The sequence below is a fragment of the Syngnathoides biaculeatus genome, chromosome 12 (genome assembly GCF_019802595.1).
Source record: "Syngnathoides biaculeatus isolate LvHL_M chromosome 12, ASM1980259v1, whole genome shotgun sequence".
In the NCBI taxonomy this organism is placed as follows: Eukaryota; Metazoa; Chordata; class Actinopteri; order Syngnathiformes; family Syngnathidae; genus Syngnathoides; species Syngnathoides biaculeatus.
This window is the reverse complement of record NC_084651.1, coordinates 2649105-2671924: the sequence shown is the minus strand read 5'-3', so window position 1 is coordinate 2671924 and position 22820 is coordinate 2649105. Positions and strand designations below refer to the sequence as shown.

At 44.0% G+C, this 22820-nt stretch overlaps 1 protein-coding gene across 2 annotated transcripts in view; it reads left to right on the top strand.

Annotated features, from left to right (window-relative positions):
* Positions 1 to 22820, top strand: part of cdhr1a (cadherin-related family member 1a) — a 287197-nt gene that overhangs the window by 210834 nt on the left and 53543 nt on the right. For both annotated transcript variants that reach the window (XM_061836296.1, XM_061836294.1), the window contains 2 exons: positions 2340 to 2423; positions 5504 to 5649. The gene's annotated coding sequence lies outside the window, so the exon portion shown is untranslated. The remainder of the gene's footprint in view (positions 1 to 2339; positions 2424 to 5503; positions 5650 to 22820) is intronic.

Here is a 22820-nt window from a genome sequence, read left to right as displayed (position 1 = left end):
TTTGTTTCTTCTCCTCCTTTCTCGCGCCCGACGCTTTTAGCCGAAGCTGCCGTGGCGTCTGCGGTCCTCAAGTAGAAGTCGCGGTGATGGACAGCCGCACATTAAGGCGGCACGCACGGCGTCTTAATGCTTGTCACACTCCGCCGTCCTTGTCTTTTGCTGTTGGGCTTCACACTAGTGGAGCAAACGGGCACATTTTGCCCGCTAAATGGCCTTTTCAAAGGCTCTGTGCTTGATTGGGGGGGTGTGCGCACATATGTGATCTGTTTATCTGGACCGGTTCTTTGCGCTCGCTCACTGAAATCGACTTTCCGATGGTACTTTTCAACATCTTGCCCGATTTAGACTGTTTCGGCAAAACAAACAAAGCTCTTGAGTGGAAGGTCAATTTAATTTCCGTCCCCGATTTTGTGACTTTCTGCGTGACACGATTGGGAATAAACTTTGAAGTGATACATTTGTCTTCTGCCCCCACATTTTTAGAGGTCAGCTTTCCAGCGTTAGCGAGGTGTCAAATTCGAAGCCGAGGGGGGCCAGATCTGCTCCGCCACATCGTTTCACGTGGCCTGCGTGAGGAAATGATGTGCGTCAACTTCATGTTTTTATGCACCAAAATTTTAAAATCGTCTTCACTTGCAATACTGTTGAGCAATGGCATGCATTTTTTTAAAATAAAAATGTCACATGCCAGCAGCGTGAAGGCGGACCAAAATGCAGGACTCCCAGGAAAAGGCATAATGTTTAGTTGGTTTTATTCTTAACTCGAGGGATGCGCAATTACACAGTCCAAGAAAGCAGGATCCAAAAAAACGAGAAACAGGGTGCGATGACTATGAAGCTAAGTAGCGGAGTAACCCGGGATGCGGTGAAGCATACTCACTAACACAAAGCAAGGGTGAGCTTTCCGACGATTCCCAGCATTTCCTCAAATGACAACGGGAAGAGTCCGGCGCTTGGCATCAGCCGTATCTGTGCAATGAAGATTGCTGCCGACGTGGATGAGGACCTCTTACGGGGATGAATTTTTTTCACCCCACATTTTTAGGGACGAGCTTTCCAAGGTTTAATTCCGCTTCCTGCCTATGACATCGAGGATTTTGCCTGTTTTCTCATGTAACCAACCTTCTTCTTGTGTCTGATTTGGAGCATTATTACTGTTTGAAATAATTTTTTGAAAAGGTTTTAAAAGGGATGACTGCATCTTATAGAGCTTGTGCCTGTGTAGCGATCACTTCATTTCAGGTAGCAATTATTATTCTCAATCTCAAAGTACCAAGAAATATTCATAATGCCAAATTGGCTCATTTAAGAACAATGCGTTAAAAAAAACAAACAAAAAAAAAAAAAACGACGGGGAGTCGTCCCTAACGTACAGAAGCGTGCTGCGGCCACATGTTCTCACGTTAAACTTGGGTAAACTTCTCCCCGACAGATGTTTTTTTGTTTGTTTTTTTTTTTAATATGCATTGTTCTCAAATGAGACTTATTCGTATTTAAAAAAAAATAAAATAAACCGTCGGTCACACAGAGGTTTAGGTCGGTTAACGTGTGGCCGCAACGCGCTTCCGTGTACGGGGGCTGAAGCCTATTCCATCGGTTTATTTTCTTTTTTTTAAATACTCATTGGACTCGTTTGAGAACAATGTATATTAAAAAAAAGAAGAAAATGTCTGTCACGGAGAGGTTTACCGAAGTTCAACATGTGGCCGCGACGCGCTTCCGTGTACGAGGGGCCGACTCCCTGTCTTTTTTTTTTCTTCCAATCATAGCTAATGAAGGTGAGTTTGTGTGAAACCAGGGGTTATTTATTGAAATATTGGTATTTGTATTGAAAAAAAAAATCCAAGTGGCTCATCAGTATGCGGGATTTATCTTGATTGAGAACAGATCCAGCAACAAAGTATTCGTACGCGTCCAGACTTTTCTACGCTTTCAAACTCTTCCGTGTAAATCTCGATGACTTCCTCACCAGATCCGTGCGTAGATCCAGTTGTCCAAGACAAGCGGAAGCGGGTTAACGGTCCAATTTTCTTACCGGCAAAAACATCGACTTCTGCATTAAATATGAGTCCTCTATGCTAAGTGTCTCATTTTTCCACGTATCTTCCTTAATTATCACCTTCTAAATGTTTAACGCTATCGGACCAAACTATAAGACGTATTTTCCCGTCGTCTCCAACCGACTTAACATTGAGCAATGCTTTGTTTGACCGGCACTTCCGGCCAGTGACTTGATTTGATGACGTAGGTGCACGACCTCTATATCCCCCCCCCCCTTTTTTTTTTTTTTCGTAAGATTGATGCAAACATTTTAATGTCATGTACCTGCCATGTTTTAGGTCTCCTCAGCAATCTGGCTTGTTCGGGAAGAAGGAGCTCAGTCACTAGGCCTCGCCCTTTAAAGGAACACGACCAACACACAAGTACGTGCGTTAATCCCATTTTTTTTTTTTCCATTCTCATTCATCATATTTTGATACAATCGAGTGCTGTTGTCTTCATCCAAAACCGGGAACTGTTGACGGCATTTCAATTCGTGTCAACGAGTCGGCGAACAAATTTAGCTTGCAAGTTGAGCCGCGACTGCGTTCGCGTGTCTACTTTCCTCAACGTTTGTCGTCATTTTCAGACACCATCGGCGAAGCGCGATAAGACGGCGAACGGCAGACGCGGCTCCTCGCTTTCGAGATGATGGCTCGTGATCGATGCCGTCTGTCGCCGCCGGTCGTCCGTTACGGGACGTTGTCACGTGCCGAGGCGCGTGGCATTGAGGGTCATTTCCAGACAGCCTCGGCTGGAAATCTTAAATAAATTTAATTGTCTGCATCCGCCATCGGAAATGACTTTATGGATTTTGCTTCATAATTAAGAGCTTCCACATCCATAAAGTGAAATCACTGCGCACAGATGTTGAGGTGTAATTAAAGCATTAAAACGTGCGAACAATCGAGTGGCGCTAGAAAACATCAACATCAACATCAACAGCGACGGCGCCGACGCCGACGCCGACGCCGGCAGCGCTTTTGTTCGAAGGGAAGGACCTCGGCCGTTTCGGTGTTTTTCCAACACGGGGAAGTCGTCGCCATAAATCTCTGCGCTCCGCGTCGGCATTCGCAGCCCAAGTGATGCTAACGCCATTAGCTGATGATTTAATGACGCGCTTTGTGTCATCCCCCCCCCCCCGCTTCCCCGCTTCCCCGCTCCCCTCCCGGCGGCGGAGGATGCCGGGAACGCGGCGCGTTTTTGAGGACGAGGCGGCTGCAGACGCTCTCATATGTCAGCCGCCTCCATTATGCCAAGGTCACTCCATTGCTTTTCTTAATGTGATCAGGCAAAGTGTCACTTTTGCACTTCTGTGGCAGTAAATAAGAAGCGGCTCTAATTTGAACGGAGCGTACCAAAGGCCCTTTATGGGTTGTTAATTTACTGTTGAAATACATTTAACAGTCGAGAGGGGGGTACTGATTACGCAGGCTCCCCCAACGAGGCCCGAGGTTTTTTTTTCCTCTCTCTCTCTCTCTCTCTCTCTCTCTCTCTCTCTCTCTCTCTCTCTCTCTCCGTATTACTTGACTAATCTGACTGACTACATATTTCTAAATGCGTGCTCATCTTATCTGATTGCAGCACGACTTTACAAAATTTGTGTAAAAATGGATCTCCGGTGTGAATGTTTACTTTTTAAAAAAAAAGGAGGTTATCATTACATGTGTTTTCTTTAAAGTAAAAATGTTAACATAAAATGAAAAAGTGTGTAACCACCGTTATTCACATTATACACCATGAATGTCATTTTCTACTGTTGAAAAAATCAAAAATGTTTTCAATAGACTTTTATGTGAATTTTATATATATATATGAGGAGTTCAGACACAAGAGCAGATATATCCATTTGTGTTGTTCACATGTATGAAAACTGCAAGTTTTATTTTTTTAACAGTAGAAAATTACATTCATGTTGTATAATGTACATGACAGGGTGGTTACACCCGTTTTCATTTTATGTTCATATTTTTACTTTAAATGTGTGTGTGTAGTTGAATTCATACTGTACTTGCATTAGTGAACAAAGTTCTCTTTATTTTTTCCATCTTGAGTTCTGTCAAAGTTTATTACTGTGTTCACTGTTGCTTTCAGAGAAAATGTCGGTATCTAATATGTACCATATATCCATATACAATTAATAACAATAGCAAAATGTATGACAACAGACATCTTAGAAGAACAAATATGATACATAATACTGAGACCAGGGTAATGCAAAATTGAGAGTAAAAGAAAAATGGTACTTCTGTTCATTTAAAAGTGTACAATACAATTTTATCTGAGCAATATGTGCAATGCAGCCTGAATTTTCGACGGTAATATTATGCTATTATTATCCTTGAAACTTTATTTGTATTTGTATAATAGCACAACATTATTTAGCCTGCATGAAAAAAAAAAATGGCGTTTTGGACGACACATTTACGTTGTGGTCATAAATTTCTAGTTCATAAGTGCATCCATTATTATTTGGAATCAGACTCACGAAGTGTGTCGCAAAGTCATGGAATGTCATAGATAACGCTTTTAAAATACAGTATTTTGGATTTTATCATTATTACACGAAAGAACGATTTTTAAAAAATTAAATTAGTCTTCCTTGAATGTTTTTTATCACTCAAAACTAAGGGCATGACACAATGTGAGGTCAATGGACTGCAAAGATCAAATTTATTTATTTTTTCCTGCGAATGACATTAAAGGGGAATTTAAAAATTTCGTGAGAAAAAAAATCATTTTGTGTTATAGTCTATTTGTCAAAACTGTCGGTATGACGTGACAGTAGTGCGTGGTAAATGTGATTTGTTTCAAACTAAATAAATTTGCGGTCACTGGCGCCATCGTGTGCTTCTAATGTGATTTGCAAGAAACCACCGTGCCCGAGGGGAAACAACCAATCGGAGAGCGAAAGCATGACTTACGAGATTTCAAATCATTTGATGCACACTATTAGGCGCATAACTTGTAGCCAGAGAGAACTGTTTTTATTATTATTTTGTTTTTTAATCCAACGAATCATATTTATCATGTGATACTGGCTGGTCAAACTGGCATTTTTAACGAATGGCAAAGAGGTTTTTTTTTTTTTTATTTTTATTTTTTTTTTTTTTATTGTAAAGTCCCGGTTAGCAAACGGCAGAAACCGAACAGGGCAATCAAATGGCACTAAATATGGCGGAGAGTGACCATTAAGGGGGCTGAGAAAGAAGGAAATAGAAATAACTGAAGAAAAACCACTTTTGAGTATTTTTGCTCTTGGAGGCAACTCCTCCAGCCGCTTCCTGTGAGCTGAGAGTGTCCCGCGGAAAACCAATAGCACCTCCCGACGCCGCAGATTCTCCCTGACACGTCGTGGCGCTTATGAAATTGGCGGGATAAGTTAATGTGTCACAGTAACATTGATTTTTCATTTACCGCCCTCTGGCCCGCGTCCCGCGGCCTGCCGGGTCTTTTCCTTCAGGCGTCAGGATGGATTACTGGCCGCCGCCGTTGAGACCGAGCGTCACGCCGAGAGCGGGGAGAGGAAGGAGGAGGGGGCGGCGGATGATGCGGGTCAGCGTGTGAGGTGCCACACCTGATTACAGGTGACGTCATCTCCAGTGGCAGGTGAGGCGCTTGGTGGACTGCGCGCTAGCGCTTAAATCCCGTCCCAAAACTGTTCGGGGTGCAGCGGACTTTCATCGCATGAAGCCAGTGATGTCGCTAGGCCTATTTTAGGGGGCTTCGGCCTTGCCTCGCCTCCCCCCCAATCCATAAAGAGAAAGTTGTTGACCATTTTGGTGTTTAAATGTACAACGTTTGAGTCCGGTTTGTTTTATGAGTCGGCTTACGTCCAACTTTAAGTGGGAGTGACCAACGAAAAGGCGTCCGCCGCCTCTTTTATGTGCGATTGAGTTCAAAATTTGGAATTTTCTCATAGCGGGTTTGGCATCAAGTCGGAAATAACTAGCGAGATGCAAATCACAGACCAATTCAGGGGTTTGGGGACCTAATAAAGTGCTCAACATGAAACTCCATTTTGCTGGCTTCATAGTTTAAGTTTCAAATATGCCCCCCCCCCAAAAAAAAAAAAAAAAAACCTAACAAACGTTTTTAAACAAATGTCTCGAATGTCAAATGGATTCGATCCCGGACGAGCCCCCAATTTTGTTACGTATGAATTTAGACTAGCGCCCCCTTTCTTCAAACCAGTTGTATTGCGTTTCTGACAATTTAATCTCACGCACATCGACGCGACACAAACACGATAGAATAGACAACACAAAATGGCCGTTCGAGAACGGCGTAGTTGAGCCACAACGGCGAATAGTCGCCGATGTCGAATGAGCAAATGTTATTCCAAGTTAGCGAAATTTCCAGCCCAGCCGGTCCATAAACCAAAGGCGGCAGGCGTTGGTGTAACTAGCGTTCCAAACGGCGTAGTTTCCCAGAGCAGCGTCGAGGTCGCGGTAAGAAGCCTCGTTGTCCGTCTTTCTCGTCCTTATATCGGTAATCCTTGAAACATTTCATGACTTCCGCGTCACAAAGAAGACAAAGAGTTCGCGACCCAAGAGCGTTAGAGGAAACCGCGTCGCTTCATACGGACTTAAGAGTATGAAAGGAAACCGTGTCACAAAGATCGGCATTATAACAACGTAATAGCAGAATAGGAAAATAAAGAGAACAGAGAATAAAAATACACACACATAATACCCCCCCCACAATAAATTGGCATTCACCGTCTTCATATAGATCCGAAGAAAAATGCAGTAATACAGAACCAGAGATGACAATTTTGAAAAAAGTTCTGAATATCCTCTGGCAAATTCAACGTAGCAGGAAACCACGGACTCATCAATATATCATTCGTACATTATAACTCAACTATTGGAAGTGTCTTCTTTCCGAATGGCACCAATTTTTCTTTTCCTGCGGCCAGCTCAAAAGCAGGCCCCAAACGAGAGCGTTGAGAAATCCGCCCGGGCTCCGACGAGAGCGAGCGGAGGAGGCGGCTGAAGGCGCTCCCGCAACAACTACGCGCTGCTCAATGAGCTATGTCGTCAGTTCCATATGAGATTGGTTAATACAAAAGCTTGCCGGTGAAAAACATTGTCCTGCTGCCGCTGACAAAGACAAAGTGCCTGCGTTTGGCGTTCGCGCGAGTCAAAGGGACAGGTGACGACAGGGAGGGCGAGCCGGGGAGCCAATTTGAATTTCGCATCGAGGAGGAGGCAGCGTGTCATTAAGAAAAGCCTAATTTCAGTGTCAGGTGGGCTTACAGGTGATCCATCATCTTGTCACAAGAATTTTCTTTTCTTTTCAAAGGAGTTCAAAGCCAGCCTTCCTGACTTTTGCGCTTCGCTTTCCATTAGATTTCGAGGCAATTAAAAGGGGAAAAGGTCTCGCTTGCACATTTTTTTTTTTTTCGGAAAAACCGAACGTTATTCGCTTCTAAAATCACCAAGGCTGTATTTTCTAAAAGCAACTAACACAAGTGTAGGGCTGGAAAAAGAAACAAAAAAAAAAAATAACTCGGGTAAAATTCTGACCTCGAAGCTCTGACCAAAAAACTAAATCGCAACCATTGTTTGTGTCACATGGACATTTATTGCAGACGGACAGTGTTTGGGGCAGTGATAAACTTTGCCAAGAACAACAAAGGAACATCTATGAGTGATTTTTAAGACAAAGTTCAACATCTAACGTCCATATAACGTAAATATGAGTGATAATTAGTGTTTTATTTTTTTTTACCTGAAGTTGTAATAGATAGAGCATTGATGCTAATCACAATTGCTAACTTTTTAGCATTTTGCTGCCTCAAATTCTGCACAGCTATTTTTTTTTTTACCATACGTATGGTACCAACGTATGCAATTTAAAGGTTGAAATCCAGCCCTCATAAATACTAAGATGGTAATAATGATTCAATTCACCTTTCAGTAATCAATCAGAGAATCGATCGAAGGTGATAGCCCAAATTCAGCCATGCCCGGACTTACGAGTGACCGGACTTTTTTGAGACACGAGCCGTCGTTCAGCCGCTTATTTTGTCTTGCCCGATTGACGGTGGCAGCAAACTTCGCAACAAGCATCAGATATTGAGCAATTCAATTTATAAAAAAGATGCCTAAAACGTCTTCAAGGTATTTATTGCCACTTCCACTTTAACTTTACTGTAAAATTAAACATGAAGCAAAGACAATGACATGTATATTTCACCAACGCCCATAAGTTTACTGAAAGTCCGCAAGCTTAATGTTAACACATGATTGGAAACCACTAAAGAAGCTACCATCCATATTTTGGTAGTCGTATACTTTTTAAAAAAACGGATTAATGGCATTTCCATTGATTTCAATGACGGGCGATGATTTGCGATACAAACGTTTGGAGACGCTTGCACGATCGCGGAACGGATTCAAGCCGAGGCGGCGCTGCGTCGCGCTGCACACGTTAGCTTGTCAAGTCGCCGCAGCAAAGTGCACATCAGCACCCCGAGAATGCCATTTATTGCTACATTTCTGGACCTAAACGCCTGTCAGCTCCAATCCGTCCGCAGGAAGGCGTCCCGGTAATAAAATACATCTGAGGGATGGGGGTGGGGGTGGGGGTGGGGGGGTTAGCAAGGGGGACTCACGTTCTCCTAGATAGGCTGTGACAAAACAACATTTCCATGTCGGCTACGCACGGCGACTCCTGCAGAACAGACGGTCGTTTCCGTCGACTATTCGAGCTTCGGACGCAAACACGTGCGCGATGAGAACATTTTAGATAGCAATGTGACATTTATATCTAACATAAAAGTTTCCAAAGCATCTCGTGGATTTTAAGGGGTTACTCATTGAAATACAGGAAGTGCAAAAATTTGCCTCGACAGCACATTTTGAAGATATGCGGCATAATTCAGGTTCACCCCTCACGCGTAGCAGGAGGGTAGACTCGGGTCAGTATCTGCGGGCAACAGTATGGTTTCATGCCTACAAAGAGTACCACAGATGCATTATTTGCCTTGAGGATGCTAACTGAAAAGTACAGAAAAGGTCAGAAGGAGCTACATTGTGTCTTTGTGGATCTCGAGCGGATCTCAGCAACCTTTTAGAGGCCCACGGCTATTTCGTGAGCACCGATCGTATGAAGGGCTCCGTGACCTGTTTGGGGAACATTTCAGACCCAGTTCATTACACGTGGATAAAATATTTTCATTTTAATTTATTGTCGTAAATGACATTACAGGTATTTTAAAATTTTAATTCACGGAAGGACGTCAGATTCAGAATTTAAAGCACAATTTTTGGCCAATGGTATTTTTAGGATATAGCTCACGGGCGCCTTATATGGTCCTCGCGGGCTACCATTCGCCTGCGGGCACCGCGTTGGTGACCCTTGATTTAGAAAAAGCCTATAACAGAATTCCAAGAGAGGAACTGTGGTACTGCATGCGGATGTCTGGGGTGTGGCAGAGAAATATGTTCGAATAGTACAGGGCAGCGGAACAACGGTGAGATGTGCCGTAGGTGTGTCAGAAGAATTTAAGGTGGAGGTGGGACTGCATCAGGGATCCGCGCTGAGCCCCTCCCTGTTTGCTGTAGTAATGGATAGGCTGACAGATGAGGTCAGACTGGAATCCCCTTGGACCGTGATGTTCGAAGATGATATTGTGATCAAGGAGCAGGTGGAGGAACAATAACAAAGATGGAGGCGTGTACTGGAAAGGAGAGGAACGAAAGATGAGCTGAAGTAAAACAGAATATATGTGCGGAGGAGGAAGAGTGAAGCTCCGGGGAGAAGAGATAGCGAGGGTGGACGACTTCAAATACTTGGGGTCAATAATCCAGAGCAATGGAGAGTGTGGTAAGGAAGTGAAGAAACTGGTCCAAGCGGGGTGGAACAGTTGGCAGAAGGTGTCTGGTGTTCTATGTGACAGAAGAGTCTCCGCTAGGATGAAGGGTAAAGTTTATAAAACAGTGGTGAGGCCGGCCATGATGGGCGGATTAGAGAAGCAGAAGAAGCAGAACTGGAGGTGGCAGGAACCCCTAACGGGACAAGCCGAAAGGAAAAGAAGAAGAAGAAGAAGACCCCTCACACGTAGGAGTGCTCTCATACGCGTGAAAGGTTTCGGGGTGCTGGGATTCGTTTTAGGGGTTCTTTGAGTGGGTGTTGCTATCCATTTGCTGTTAAAAAATCACATGACAACCAACTAAACAACTTTCTAGCTTGTTTAAAGACAACAGTTCCAAAAAAAAAAAAAGAAAAAAAAAATTGCAACACGAAAATTTGTCCGGCTATTGAAAGTTTATAGCTCAGTCGGGCCGGATTTAGCGTTAGTCTGGCCGCCATTAATGATTCAAATCAATTCAATTAGAAAAGAACGTGCCGCGAGCGCGCCGTATTTGATACTACTTTGACTCCATTAACTTTATCGGTCGTGTTGTACAAGCGTCCAAAGTTCCTCGTGACTTTGCTCGCTCGGAGAGGGGAGAGCGACCGGCGTGGGAAATGCGGCGGGGGGGCGTTGGCAAAGCTCCGAGGCACGCGGCGTCGTTACATGGACATGTAAGCGCCGCCGTCCGCGCATCGCGCCGCCTAAGTGGCCGAAAACGCCAGGGCAGCAAAAAGCGGCGAACAAGCGCCGCGGATTCATTAGGCGAGCCCTTCCCGGCATGCTTTGCAATGACAAATGATTGACTTGGAACAATATCTAAAGTGATCAGGATAAAGTACCAGCCATTTCAAGGCTCAGCAAAATTCAAATTCTAATTAGACCTTGCACCACATTCCAAATAAAAATGGCTCCCCCGGCGCTGCAGCCTATCAGGTGTCTCTCCCAGACCGCTGGAACAAAACGAATAAAGAAAATGATTAAAGCGATAACAAAGGCATAAAATTCAAATTATAGCGGCATCACATCTGGGATCGCTGTGTCGCCGCGCCGCCGTGTCTGCCAGCCGGGCCCGCGCGAGGAACGAGTGAGAAGGAGAGACGTTAAAAAAAAAAAAAAAAAAGAAAAAGAAAGAGGGGGAATTAAAAAGGTGGAGAGCGAGAACGCAAATAGGCTCTCGGCTTTGAGGTTATTAATGACGCCTCCGAAAATGTGCGCGCTTTCCAATCTCTGCCAGAAGCGCTTGAAGGAGCCTGCAGATGAAGCTGACCTTCACAATGTTCTTTGGTCTTTAGTTAAGAAATTCACTCACCATTATGGCGTCATTAGGGAAACAAGGATAAAATTACTCCATGCTTAATGACCTATAGGATCCCCACCAAAATTTGTTTCAGATCTAATAAAAGTGAGCCCAACACACTCCGATGAATTATGAGGACTGCCGCGGCGGGTATTAAAATGTGCGGGAAATAGATTTTCTCAAGCTAGGAGGACTGGACTTTTCAAATCAGATAGTAGAATGGAATTTTATGGGCAATAAATTCCACCATGTCTCAATTCCCATTTTTTTTTTTTTTTTTTTTCTCCCTCGCCCTCACAGAATTTCTCATCCTGTGATGGAATCTGTGAGCGGGATAGCTTCTAAAAATTCATTGCCAATTGCCGTCTCCTCCTCTCTCCCCTTAAGGTAGATAGATTGATGGATGAACGGCTAAATGGGCGAATAAGTGGAGAAAAAGTACAAGCCAAGGAAAACTCCGTGTATGATGGAAATAAACGATTGGGTACACACACGCCGACTCGCCGTCTCAGAAGGAGACTTGTAAAAATAAATCCCCCAAAATATGCTTACCCCAATTCTTTTGCAGCGCTTACATCGCTCACTTGGCCGCGGGAATCGATCAGACTTTAGCAGTCAGATTTGATTTTCCATACTGCTTATCGATCCCGTTTTTTGATCAGTTTTCTCGTTGATTCTCATTCGGTGAGGAAATGAAATGTGATATGCGATATGATGTGATGGGAAAAAGTATGACTGTGTACAGCGATTGACTGCCCATCGCCCAATATGTTCCATGGGGGAACTCAGTACCACACAATTCCACCTCCAAAGTCTTCATTCACATAATTTGAGCCTTGTTGTTGTTGTCGTTATTATGTTATTATAGTGGTATTACACTGGTTGTCCTCACAGTCTAAAGAAGAAAAGGATATGATTAGGTAGGGGGAAATCAGCAATGGCGCAACCATCTAGAGAACACTTTTTTTTTTTATATGTTTATCCCTCCCAATGCGTTAAAAACATTTAAACACGTGTTAAAGTATTCCTTAGCGCCTGTTCGGTCATACAGTTCTCCAAAAAAGATGCAATGTGTGTTTGCTTCAAGCTGTTTGGCACTCCCGGATGATGTCTGCTGTAAAAATCAACATACAGTGAATACTCGGTTCTCGAACACATCAGTTTTCAAAGGAAAATTTCGAGATTTTTTTTGCTTCTGTTTTCGAACGAAAATCGGTACTCGAACGGCTGCGAAAAACCTGGAAATAACGTAACGCCCGCGGCCCGACCAGCTCACCCACGACACGCGTTATTGTAAATTCGAATGCATCGTGAAAAAACCCGGAAATAACCTAACACGCGCGGCCCGACCAGCTGATCCACGACACACGTTGTTATTGTGGGAAATATCGATAAGTTTTCGAACAAATCGGTTCTCGAACTGCCTTCTGGAACCGAGGTTGTACTGTACTGTATTTTCCAACACCCAAAAAGTCAGCCATACTGGAACTGTATTTTACGTGATGAAAATATGCTAGCTTAATGTTATCATAGACCACAAACTGGCGGTAGGTAATTAGCATAGATGTTATGGTAATCATAAGCATTCCAAAAACTGCTATTTTTACACGCACAAAGCATGGAGAAAACCTCACAAGTGTAGTAGTAACCAATGAAATTAGTGAAAAAAATAGTGTTTGAATAAAGTTCAAAAGTAGAAGTCCGAGACAACCGTTGTTGTTTCTCCGACAACGTAGAAAACGAGTCTGCAACGTTTGCCGCTTTTTCTCACGTAAATGTGCTGTTAGCGCGTAGCAACCAGGCAATCGGCGTCGTTTTTCGCACAAAAAAGTCCAAATGTAAAAAAAAAAAAAGCTACGACGTGAACGTCACGGCCGTCGCTTTTCAAGCGGCGCTCGTAAAGGGGGGTTGGATTAGCGTGGCTGGCTGGCTGGATGCGGCCCCCCAAGAAGGAGTTTCCCAGCTAATGGCATTTGCTCTCTTTAAACTTTAATCTTTCCTATTAATTCCCTGCAACTGGAGAATGTGCGAGAGTTAATGTTCCATGAACGTGTTTCTCACTCTGCACTCTCCTCAAGCTAATTACCCTCAGGTGCTAAATGGGGGGAAATTGCAATCCATTTGGAAGGGAGAAATTTCACCTCCCCTTATCCCCCCCCCCCCCCTCCACACACACCTACCGCCCACCGCCCCCTCGCGTGCAGTGAAAAAGTCGAGAAAATCAAACATTGCCTACGTTGAATCCAAAATGGACAATCAGCGCTAATGCGCGATGGGCTCGCCCTTCTCCAAGGTGGCTTCGGGGAGCGTAAACGCCCCCCCGCTCCCCCGCCTCGCCGCTTATCGCTCGGGTCACGGCGAGGTCAGCCGGCGCAGCCGCGGACGACCCGACGCCGAACAGATGTTTGATTGACGTGGGTTGCCGCAGATTGGCCATCAAGAGGTTTTTTTTTTTTTTTTTTCTGATGTTGAAGGAGAAACGAGGAGGAGACACCCGAGGAAGTCAAAACCCAAATTAAAAGCCGCTTATGCGGCGGCTGACGGATCGGCGGTTGCCGTCACGGGACATTAAACGGCGGAGAGTGACGGCGTATCCGTCAATGACAGAATCAAGTTGCCGGCGTACAAATGCTCCCCGAGTCCGTCGCTAATCAGTAACGCCGGATCAACGGCTGTCGTCGCAGACAAATAGCTATGATAAGTTTTGGCTTTCAAAAAAAAAGGGAGGAGAGGAAGTCGAGGGAGCTCTGGAAACGAGGGAGGGCTCGGAATGGGAGGGGGGGGGTCACCACTCTCCTCTGAGGAGTGTCACTTTGTCCTCCGTTTGATCTTTGTCTTCGCACCACACGGCAGGAAATTAAAGATGAGAGGAGGTGCTGACTACCGTCCCATAAACACTGACGCCTCCTTTTCTGAAACCGACGGGACGGCAAAAGTCACCGTGGGATTTGTTCTTTAAACCGTACCGTAATGGCTTCATCAAAAATACATTGTTGGACTGTAATATAGAAGTAGAAAAACATCCAAAGCACAGTTGTCAGCGTGTTCTCATTTTGTATTTGGCTTGTGAAACAGCGGAAAGCGCACGTGACGGCAAAGAGATGTCAATTCTGGGAAGAATGCGTCCCGGAGGAGCGCTGAAGCTTGCCAGAAAACCAAAATGCAACAGCAGAATTCAACCTTCACTTCTGTTACTTCCCAACTCCAGTCACTCTCATTTGAAAAATCTACGGGTGCGGTCAGTCATGCCCGCAGATGTAAAGTTGCGGGCGTGTGACCTGTTTGGACTTATCAGTGTACCCCTTTAAGAGCGGAGGGGGGCGGTGTCAGGTAAACCATGACGTAGAAGTGGGCTGAGCAGAGAGTGTGCTTCCGTGTTTGAAAAACTGCGCTGGGTCGGTTTTCACGTCCGCCGAGAGTGTGCGACAAGTGCGCAATTGCGCAGCGGCGCAGCTTAGAGGCAACATTGGTCAAGTCCACACAAAATAAGCGACGCCTTTCGATATTTACGTACTTCTACTTGTAACAAATTTTACGCACGTGATTTATCCTGCTCGACTGTGCAGATTTGCGAGTGCGATGGCGCAAATCACAGTGATTGCAACTGACAAACTACTGGGGGTTAAATAACCGCGGTTGTTTTTTTCACATGCACACTCGAGTGGCGTCACACACGCTGTAATGGCAAAATAAAAATGTAACCATCACGGGGCATACGCTGCCTGGAGCCGGGTGCCCTCATACTCTCGTCTACTCTACGACTTCACGCAGGAATTCAACCCCGCACCTGTGCAGCTCTTTTCAAACTAGATTGGAATGCAAATTTATTGCGATGTACGGCACTTTGGTACAGCTGTGGTTCTCCTTCCAGTTCTCGGGAATTAAAAGTTGCTGAGAGTCAATGACATCACTATAAAATATTGAAAGTGTATGGAATGTGACATTTCTAACGCAAATTATCTATCTAGATGAAAATCTATGCTCAACTGTTCCATAAAATGCGTGTCCTGTTCGATGTTTTTTACCAAAAAATACAAGTGTTTATGACTGCGAACTTTGACCGAGCTTCGACTCATTTCATTTGATGTCACAAAATCTGGGATGGGCTGTTTTGGAACGATGATATTCACGCCGAAGAAAAAAAAAATAAACATTCGTTTCAAGAATTCCTCAGCAATTCTAAGCTAAAACCAATCCATAAAAAAAAAATCATTTATTATTATTTTTATTTTATTATTACTATTGAAACTGTGCCAAACAAATATGAGCGTTCATCTGAGTCGACACGCCGTGGCGACCCCACACAGGACAAACCGAAAGAAAGCAGCATTATATTATTACTTATTTGTGAAAATATGCTAACTTAAGTTATGTTATCGGCTTCTGCGCGTTTTGGTGCAATAATGAGCATTTTTCCTGCAAAGTAGTTGCCGCGTACCAAATCGCAAAACACACGCCGTTTGCATAATTTCAAAACAAGACCAAAAACTTTGTGTATATACATTCAGAAAATCGAAGCCTTTACTTTTTATCAGTTTATGACAAACAAGAACGTCACAAACGCTTTCCAGTCGATATTTCCAACACGAGGCAAATCCTCCACGATGGGCCTGACTGCTGTCTAACCGGCTCAAATTGATAACCTTCAACGCCTTCGTAAAATTCGTATTCTTCACCGTCTTCGTGGGACCCTTCAGAACAATATTCATCGCTCGAATTATCGGGAAATTCATCAGCGTTCTTACAATGTATTCCTACGTCACGCCCCCGATCGGCTGTTCCCGCTTCGTTTCCGTCTTTTACCGGCGGGTACGGCAATGCGCGATCATATAAAATAAAAATGTTTCCTTCATCGCGGATTTAAGATTCATATTCAGCATAAAAACTGTACAATATTAGCAATATTAGGTGCACTGCGGTCCTTCCGTTCCCTTCAAGTTTATGATGACCACACAAAAAGTAGAAATGTCAGAATTCCAACACTTTAAAGAAAAAAAATAAACATCAGGGCAGCAGCAGCGCCCCCCCCCCCCCACACCCCCCTTTGAGCATATTTCTTGTGTGCAATAATAAATGAATTAGTAGCGGGAGTAGTGAAAACAGTCCATATCTTGGACAAACAATCGTAGTACCGGCCCTGAGCTCCCACTGTGCGGAGGGAATCACTCCCTCCTTCCCGACCGAACATCAAAAGAGCAGATAAGTTTTTCGAGGGAGGGTTGGGGGGGGCCCAAAAAAAAAAAAAAAAGCTTCCACAGCGCTAACTGAAATCCAAAGAGGCCAGATAAGTTTCCCCGTTGCACCCCGCGTGGCCTTTCACGCCGCCGTTTGCTCGAAGGCGTCCGTAAACTCCCCAGTGTCTGTTGACGGTTTACTTTTTTTTTTTATTTCTTTATTGTTATTATTATTTTTTTTTCACCTCCCCGAATTTCATGCTGTAAAATGTCAAAGCTATTTGGTTAAAATCATCGGAGGCGGGCGGCGTCCCCTCGCGAAAGGTTATTTTCTCCGTGAGCCCTCGAGGGTCCGCTGAGCCCCTCGTAAGTGTCTGTTGGAAAATGCGTTGACATTTTACATGAATTGGGGGGGGGGGGGGGGGTTTGCGAGCCCCCTCAATGGAGTCTCTGTCGCCGCTCTCCACGTTTCAGGTCATTATAGCGGCAAGAGAGGAACGCTCAACCCATGTTGCGATTACCTCGGAGGGAAGCCTGATACTGCTCGGAGGGCCGCGCTATGAAAGTGAGACATATTAACCTTTGACCTTAGCGTGTTTTACATGTTTTGTTTTGTTTTTTAACTCCGAGTGTGTTACTGGTATTTATATTTTTACACCGCTACATTTTTTTTGTAGGATTAAAAGGACTGAAAAAAATATATATTTTTAATTATATATATATATATATAGATTTTTTTTAATGAATATCTAAAATATTTAAACCTAATTTTCTTTAAATACAGATGGTATTCTTCATTCCACTAGTTGTCAACATTTAATACACAATAGACCTTAGCGTTTTTTTTTTGTACTCTGTGTGTGTCACTGGTATTTATATTTTTACACCACAACATTTTTTATTGAAATTAAAAGGACTAATATATATATATATAATATATATATATTTAATTTATTTATCTAAAATATTTAAAGCTAATTTTCTTTCTTTTAAATGCGGACAGTAATCTTCATTCCACTAGTTGTCAACATTTGATACGCAACATAACTCAATGCACTTTACATCATTAAAACATACAGTAGATATAGAAATATAGAGCAAAATATTTTTTTAAAAAGTCCAGCACAGAAATATAAGGCGGTTTAGTAAAATTGCTAAAAAAAAAGATGATTTTAAGATGCTTTAAAAGAGCTCAGTAGCGATTGATTTCATGTCCATGTTCATTGTCAAAGTCGCTTATCCTCACAAGGGTCGTGGGAGGCCTGCAGACTATCCCAGCTAGCTGTTCTCCTGGATTTTGAAAACATTATGATTATTACAAGCTGAATTCCGCTTCAGCGTGTTTGGGTTTGAACCCTGAGCATCGCAAGTTTATTTTGAGTTTGCAGATCTACGAGGTTTGGATTTCAATTTTACACCGAGCGCCGCCCCCAAAAAATTACGAGCCACTGTAACATTATCCCCAGTTTGAACATTAACAGTGTGCTAAAGTCTACGGGGGGGGGGGATACTTACTTACTAATAGTAAAAATATATATAATAAAAAAAATTAAATACATAAATAATGGAAAATTTAAATGAAAAAAAAGACTTAAAAATATATTGCACAATGGTAAAAAAAAAAAATATATATATATATATATATATGTGTGTATTTATATACGTTTTTAAAAAAATCCAATAACATGACCCAGTGTGAACACACTGAGCTTCAATGTGGGGGGGGGGGGGGGGGGAGATCATACCTAACATGTCACTTAAAATGTTTTGCGCATGTGTGTGGACATCAGCGTGTGCGAGGAGGCGTCCGGGCTTCCGAGTCCAGTCAGGCTGAGTCGCACGCGGCCGATAACGTAGGTAATGGCGTTTCTGGAAGAGCGAGGCCAGATGAAAGCACCACGCGGGCAGATACCGCCGGCGGGCGTACTGGCCTCTTCTGTCGGAAAATTCCATTTTGTCCGGCAGGGAGGCGTGAATGCCGAGGCTGAATCCAAATCCGGTTTTGCGCACTTTTATCAGCGCGCGGCCCACCGAGTGGTGAGATTGTGCGGAGGGGGGTGGGGGGCCGGGCTGAGCGAGGGGTTGACGGTGCGGAGGTTGGTAAGGCGGGGTCGTTTGAGGCGGGGGCTGCGGGGCGAGGAGCCATTCAGGCGAGACCCTCCACTTTAATCCAATTTACGGCCTCCCCCAGCAAAAGATAATTACAAGCTTTAAACCAGCTTGGAAAGGGGTGAGAAGAAAAGACCTCACTCGAACCCAAACGGTGCATCTGGCCCCCCGAAGTCTCCAAGTGGACAACAAGAGGGTGGTGTTGGGGTGGGGGGTGGGGGGGGGGCGCGTTGGCGGGACTCAAGCTAAGGCTTTGTGAGCAAATTTGAGTGTGAAAGTGATTTTTCTCCACTGAATTTAGGCTCATGTCGTCACTTGACTCCCTTAATGTGACGGCAAACCTTGAATAGGAATATTAATTTTATTCAGTCAAACGCGGATGGGAAGTGATTTTTCTTTTTAGAAAAATATAGCTATTAAACAACATTATCTGTATATTACAATGCAGTGCTACCTTGAATTACTAATTAGTTCTGTGACAGAATATGTAGTTTAATTTATACAATTTTCTCAGTTAAAATGAATTAATATGCAATTAAATCATTCCACCCAGCCTCTAAAATAAATTTTTATAGAAATAAATTATAATACTTTTTAGAAAAAAAATAAAACACGGTAAAAAAAATGGTTTTATGAAGTGAAATTACTGTAAATACTTTAATATGCTGATTGTCCATTAGTTAGTAGTAGTTAGTTAATTTTGCGTGAGCATCTAGGTGTGAGTTGTGGCTTACAGCAGCGACAAGCCACACGATAAAAGATAAAGCGTCTCGCAAAACTAATGAAAGGCAGATCATTTGAAACACCATCGATGGTTAAACGGAAGTTAGCATCATTGTTATGATAATTAATAAACCTTCAAACAACAGCTACGTTATCACAAATAGATCAGTCCAAAGACACAACACAATTGCCACAGTAATATTTTCTTTTTGCAGTGAAGGTGTACGACTAAATTTGGACTTCCGTGTACTGTACACTATGAAAACCTTCGAAATAAAACTACCAAACCTGTCGCCCGTTTCACTCTATTACACTGTTACGAACATCACTTTCGTACGCCAAACGTCGGCCTGCGCGCAAACGGACGCACACGAAGTTTCCTCTCTCGGCGCCGCGTCTTTGTCGCCCGCTCTTTGATGTGAGCGCGGAGAAACGGGGGCGAACTCCGGCGAAAGAATGCGAGGAAATAATAATGAAGGGCGACTCGCAGGGGAGCGGAAAGGCCGACCGCTCGCCCGCTCCTAATTAATAGGAGGAGAGACACTCCCTAATTCTCCCATTCACGAGTCCACAATGGGCCGTCTCCAGCGAGCAGAACCTGGAATGGACCATGGGAGGCGTGAATGGAGGATGGGGAGGGCGGTGGGATTGGTTGGGGGGGGGGGGGGGTGGACCACAGAAATTCACGTCCTTATTTCCCTTCGAAGCGTTTATTGTATTTTATAGCTGTATGCGCGAAATGGAAATGTGCTTAAAAGGATCCTCGGGGTCACTTTAGCAAAGCGGAGGCGAACAAATTCAAAGCAGTCCCGCCTTCTTCTTCTTCTTCTTCTTCTTCTTTCTTTTGGGTATCCTCCTCAATATCGGTGCTCGGTTTCAGCCGCTTTCAAAGTGACCCGAGTCAAGCGCTTCCAGGCCACACGCGGTGGGGGCTTCAAGATGGCGGCGCAGGGGCTTATTTTGCCACAAGTCAGGGGAGTGTGTGTTTGTGGGGGGGGCGTAGGAGAAGTGTTGGCCCACCTGCCACTGATTATCCCCCCAGTTAGATGCTTTAGTCTTGACCTTCGAACTTCAGAGCTGCCGCACACCACTAATCTGTTAATTAACTGGGAAATACCCTGCAAAAACGGGAAAATCCATTGTGTACACGAGTGTGTGTGTGTGTGTGTGTGTGTCTGTACGTGCGTTAAAGGGGAAGTGACAACAAGCGCAACAGTGAGAAAGGATAGCGAGTGTTCTTCTGTTCGTGTCTCGACCTCACCGCTGCCGCCCCCCCCCGAACCCATTAGCCAAACTTGTAGACGGTCGGAATTTGTTACTGACACCAAATCCAAAAAACTACACATAACTACGTAGCATCTGCCCAAAATAAAATGCCATAGACAGCCTAACATATTGCATCTATGTAGCAATGTTATCACTGTTGAAGGAACGGATATTTGAACAAATGGAGCAGCAGCACATGGAGACAGACAGTGTAAGAGTACTCAGCCATGTATTTTATCGTGTTAAGTTATTACTATGTTTTCATGAACTAAAATATTAAATAGAGCTATTTTTTAGCATTCTGAATATATAACAAAGATATTGTTGTGCATCCATTCTAAGTGGATTGATGGCATAGTGTGTTACCGTGCATTTTTTTTTTTTTTAAAAAGGTATGATTTCAGATATTTTAATAAGAAAGACGAAATGCAGTTTTGGACTATTTTTATGGACCTGTTAACTGTCACTTTGAAAAGTAGTAATGAAAAAAATGAAAATAAATAAAATTCAATGCTAGGAATTTGAAAACAAAAGCGTCTGATGCTCCAAAATTCCATAACATATTGCATCTATGTAGCAATGTTATATCGGATATTTGAAGAAATGGAGCAGCAGCACATGGAGACAGATGTATTTTATCATGTAAGGTTATTACTATGTTTTTATGGGCTAAAATGTTCAGCTATTTTTATCAATCTAAACATATGACAAAAATTATTGTTGTGCATCCATTCGAAATGGATTAATGGCACAGTGTTTTCCTGTTCATTTTAAAAAGGGAAAATCATTTGAGATATTTTAATCGAAATGCAATTTTGGGTATTTTTATGTACCTGTTAACTATGAATGTTTCACTTTGGGAAAAACAAAAATAAAATTCAATGCTAGGAATTTGAAAACAAAAACATCCGATGCTCCAATTTGACAATAAAAAAAGGCAAGTTAAGAATCACGGGCATGTCTTTTAAAAGTTGCGTTGGGAGGAGATGGAGGCTCACCTTGCCGTAAACAAACATGGCGGAGGCTCTGCGCCGCCCGCTGAGGCGGCTGATAAGTGGGCCAACAAAGTCAATTAGTTGCGTGATTATTAGCATGTGACAGCCGCCGGGGGTCCCGCAGATTAACTCGCGAAGCCTCGAAGGGATGGGACAACAATAACGGTGAAACATGGCCGTCCGAGCAGAAAAGTAGAAAGGTAGCGAAATTCAACAACAGCCTGTTCAATTAATTACGCCGAATTAATGAAGTTCCGCCCGATTAAGCGCCGACGCCGTCGAAAGACGTCTCGCTTTTCCCCGACGCGATGGCCGCTTTTACATAAATTACAGGAGCCTTTATTGTTGTCTGTTTTCACGCGCGCGTCCCCTCGAACCCTCAACCTATCAATTAAGGCTATCGGCCTCCGTCAACCAATCGGCTTTGACCCGGCGTGACCTCCGACCTCCACCCTCCCCTCCTCGCAGCCGTATTGATTTAAGGCGATGTTTTATTTCCAGCCCGGCCTGTAAAAAGAGTAGCTGATGAAGTGTCTCCTTGGGGGGGGGGGGTTGTCCCCGCCACCCCCCCCCCCCCCCCCCCCCAAGAGAGCTGTAACTATCCTTTTTGGACGCGGCGCAGTTGTGGCCGTTACATAAAATAATTGTCGCGGCGTCGCGCGGGATCGATAACGCGCGTCCTCCGGCTAGCCCGTCGCGCAACAAGTTAGCATTCGGCACACATTGCCGCGTCATTTATTGGGATCGCGTTCGATATTACAAATGAATGATTCGCCGCGCGCGATCCGGTGTGGTCGACGCGGCGGTTGGTTTCCACCTCGCCGCATTTCTTCTTCTGCGTCACGATGAGACGTCTTGGCTCGCAATTACCACTTAACGGCTGTTTGGGTAAAAAAAAAAAAACGAGGCGTCGGTGCGCGGGCGGCAGGGAAAGCTTCAAATCGCCTTGACCTGAAAAAAAAAAAAAAAAAGCATTGAAGGCAGCTGAACAGACGAAAAAATTGAGAGATTTTATCATTTCAAAACAACAACAAAAAAACAGCTTGACAGTGTGTATGGTGTCCACGTGTCACCAAATGCTGATTTTTTTGTTTCTACGAAACAAAAACGTGCAACATTAATTCATCCATTTTCATAGCCGCTTATCCTCACGAGGGTCGCGGGGAGCGCTGGAGCCTATCCCAGCTGTTTACGGGCAGGAGGCGGGGTACACCCTGAACTGGTCGCCAGCCAATCGCAGGGCACAACGAGACAAACAGCCGCGTGGGGATTTCCAGCTTTCGAGAAAAGTGCGCGTCCAAGAGTTTCCGACGTTGCTTTAATGAGAACGACCGTCCTCGTGACGACAC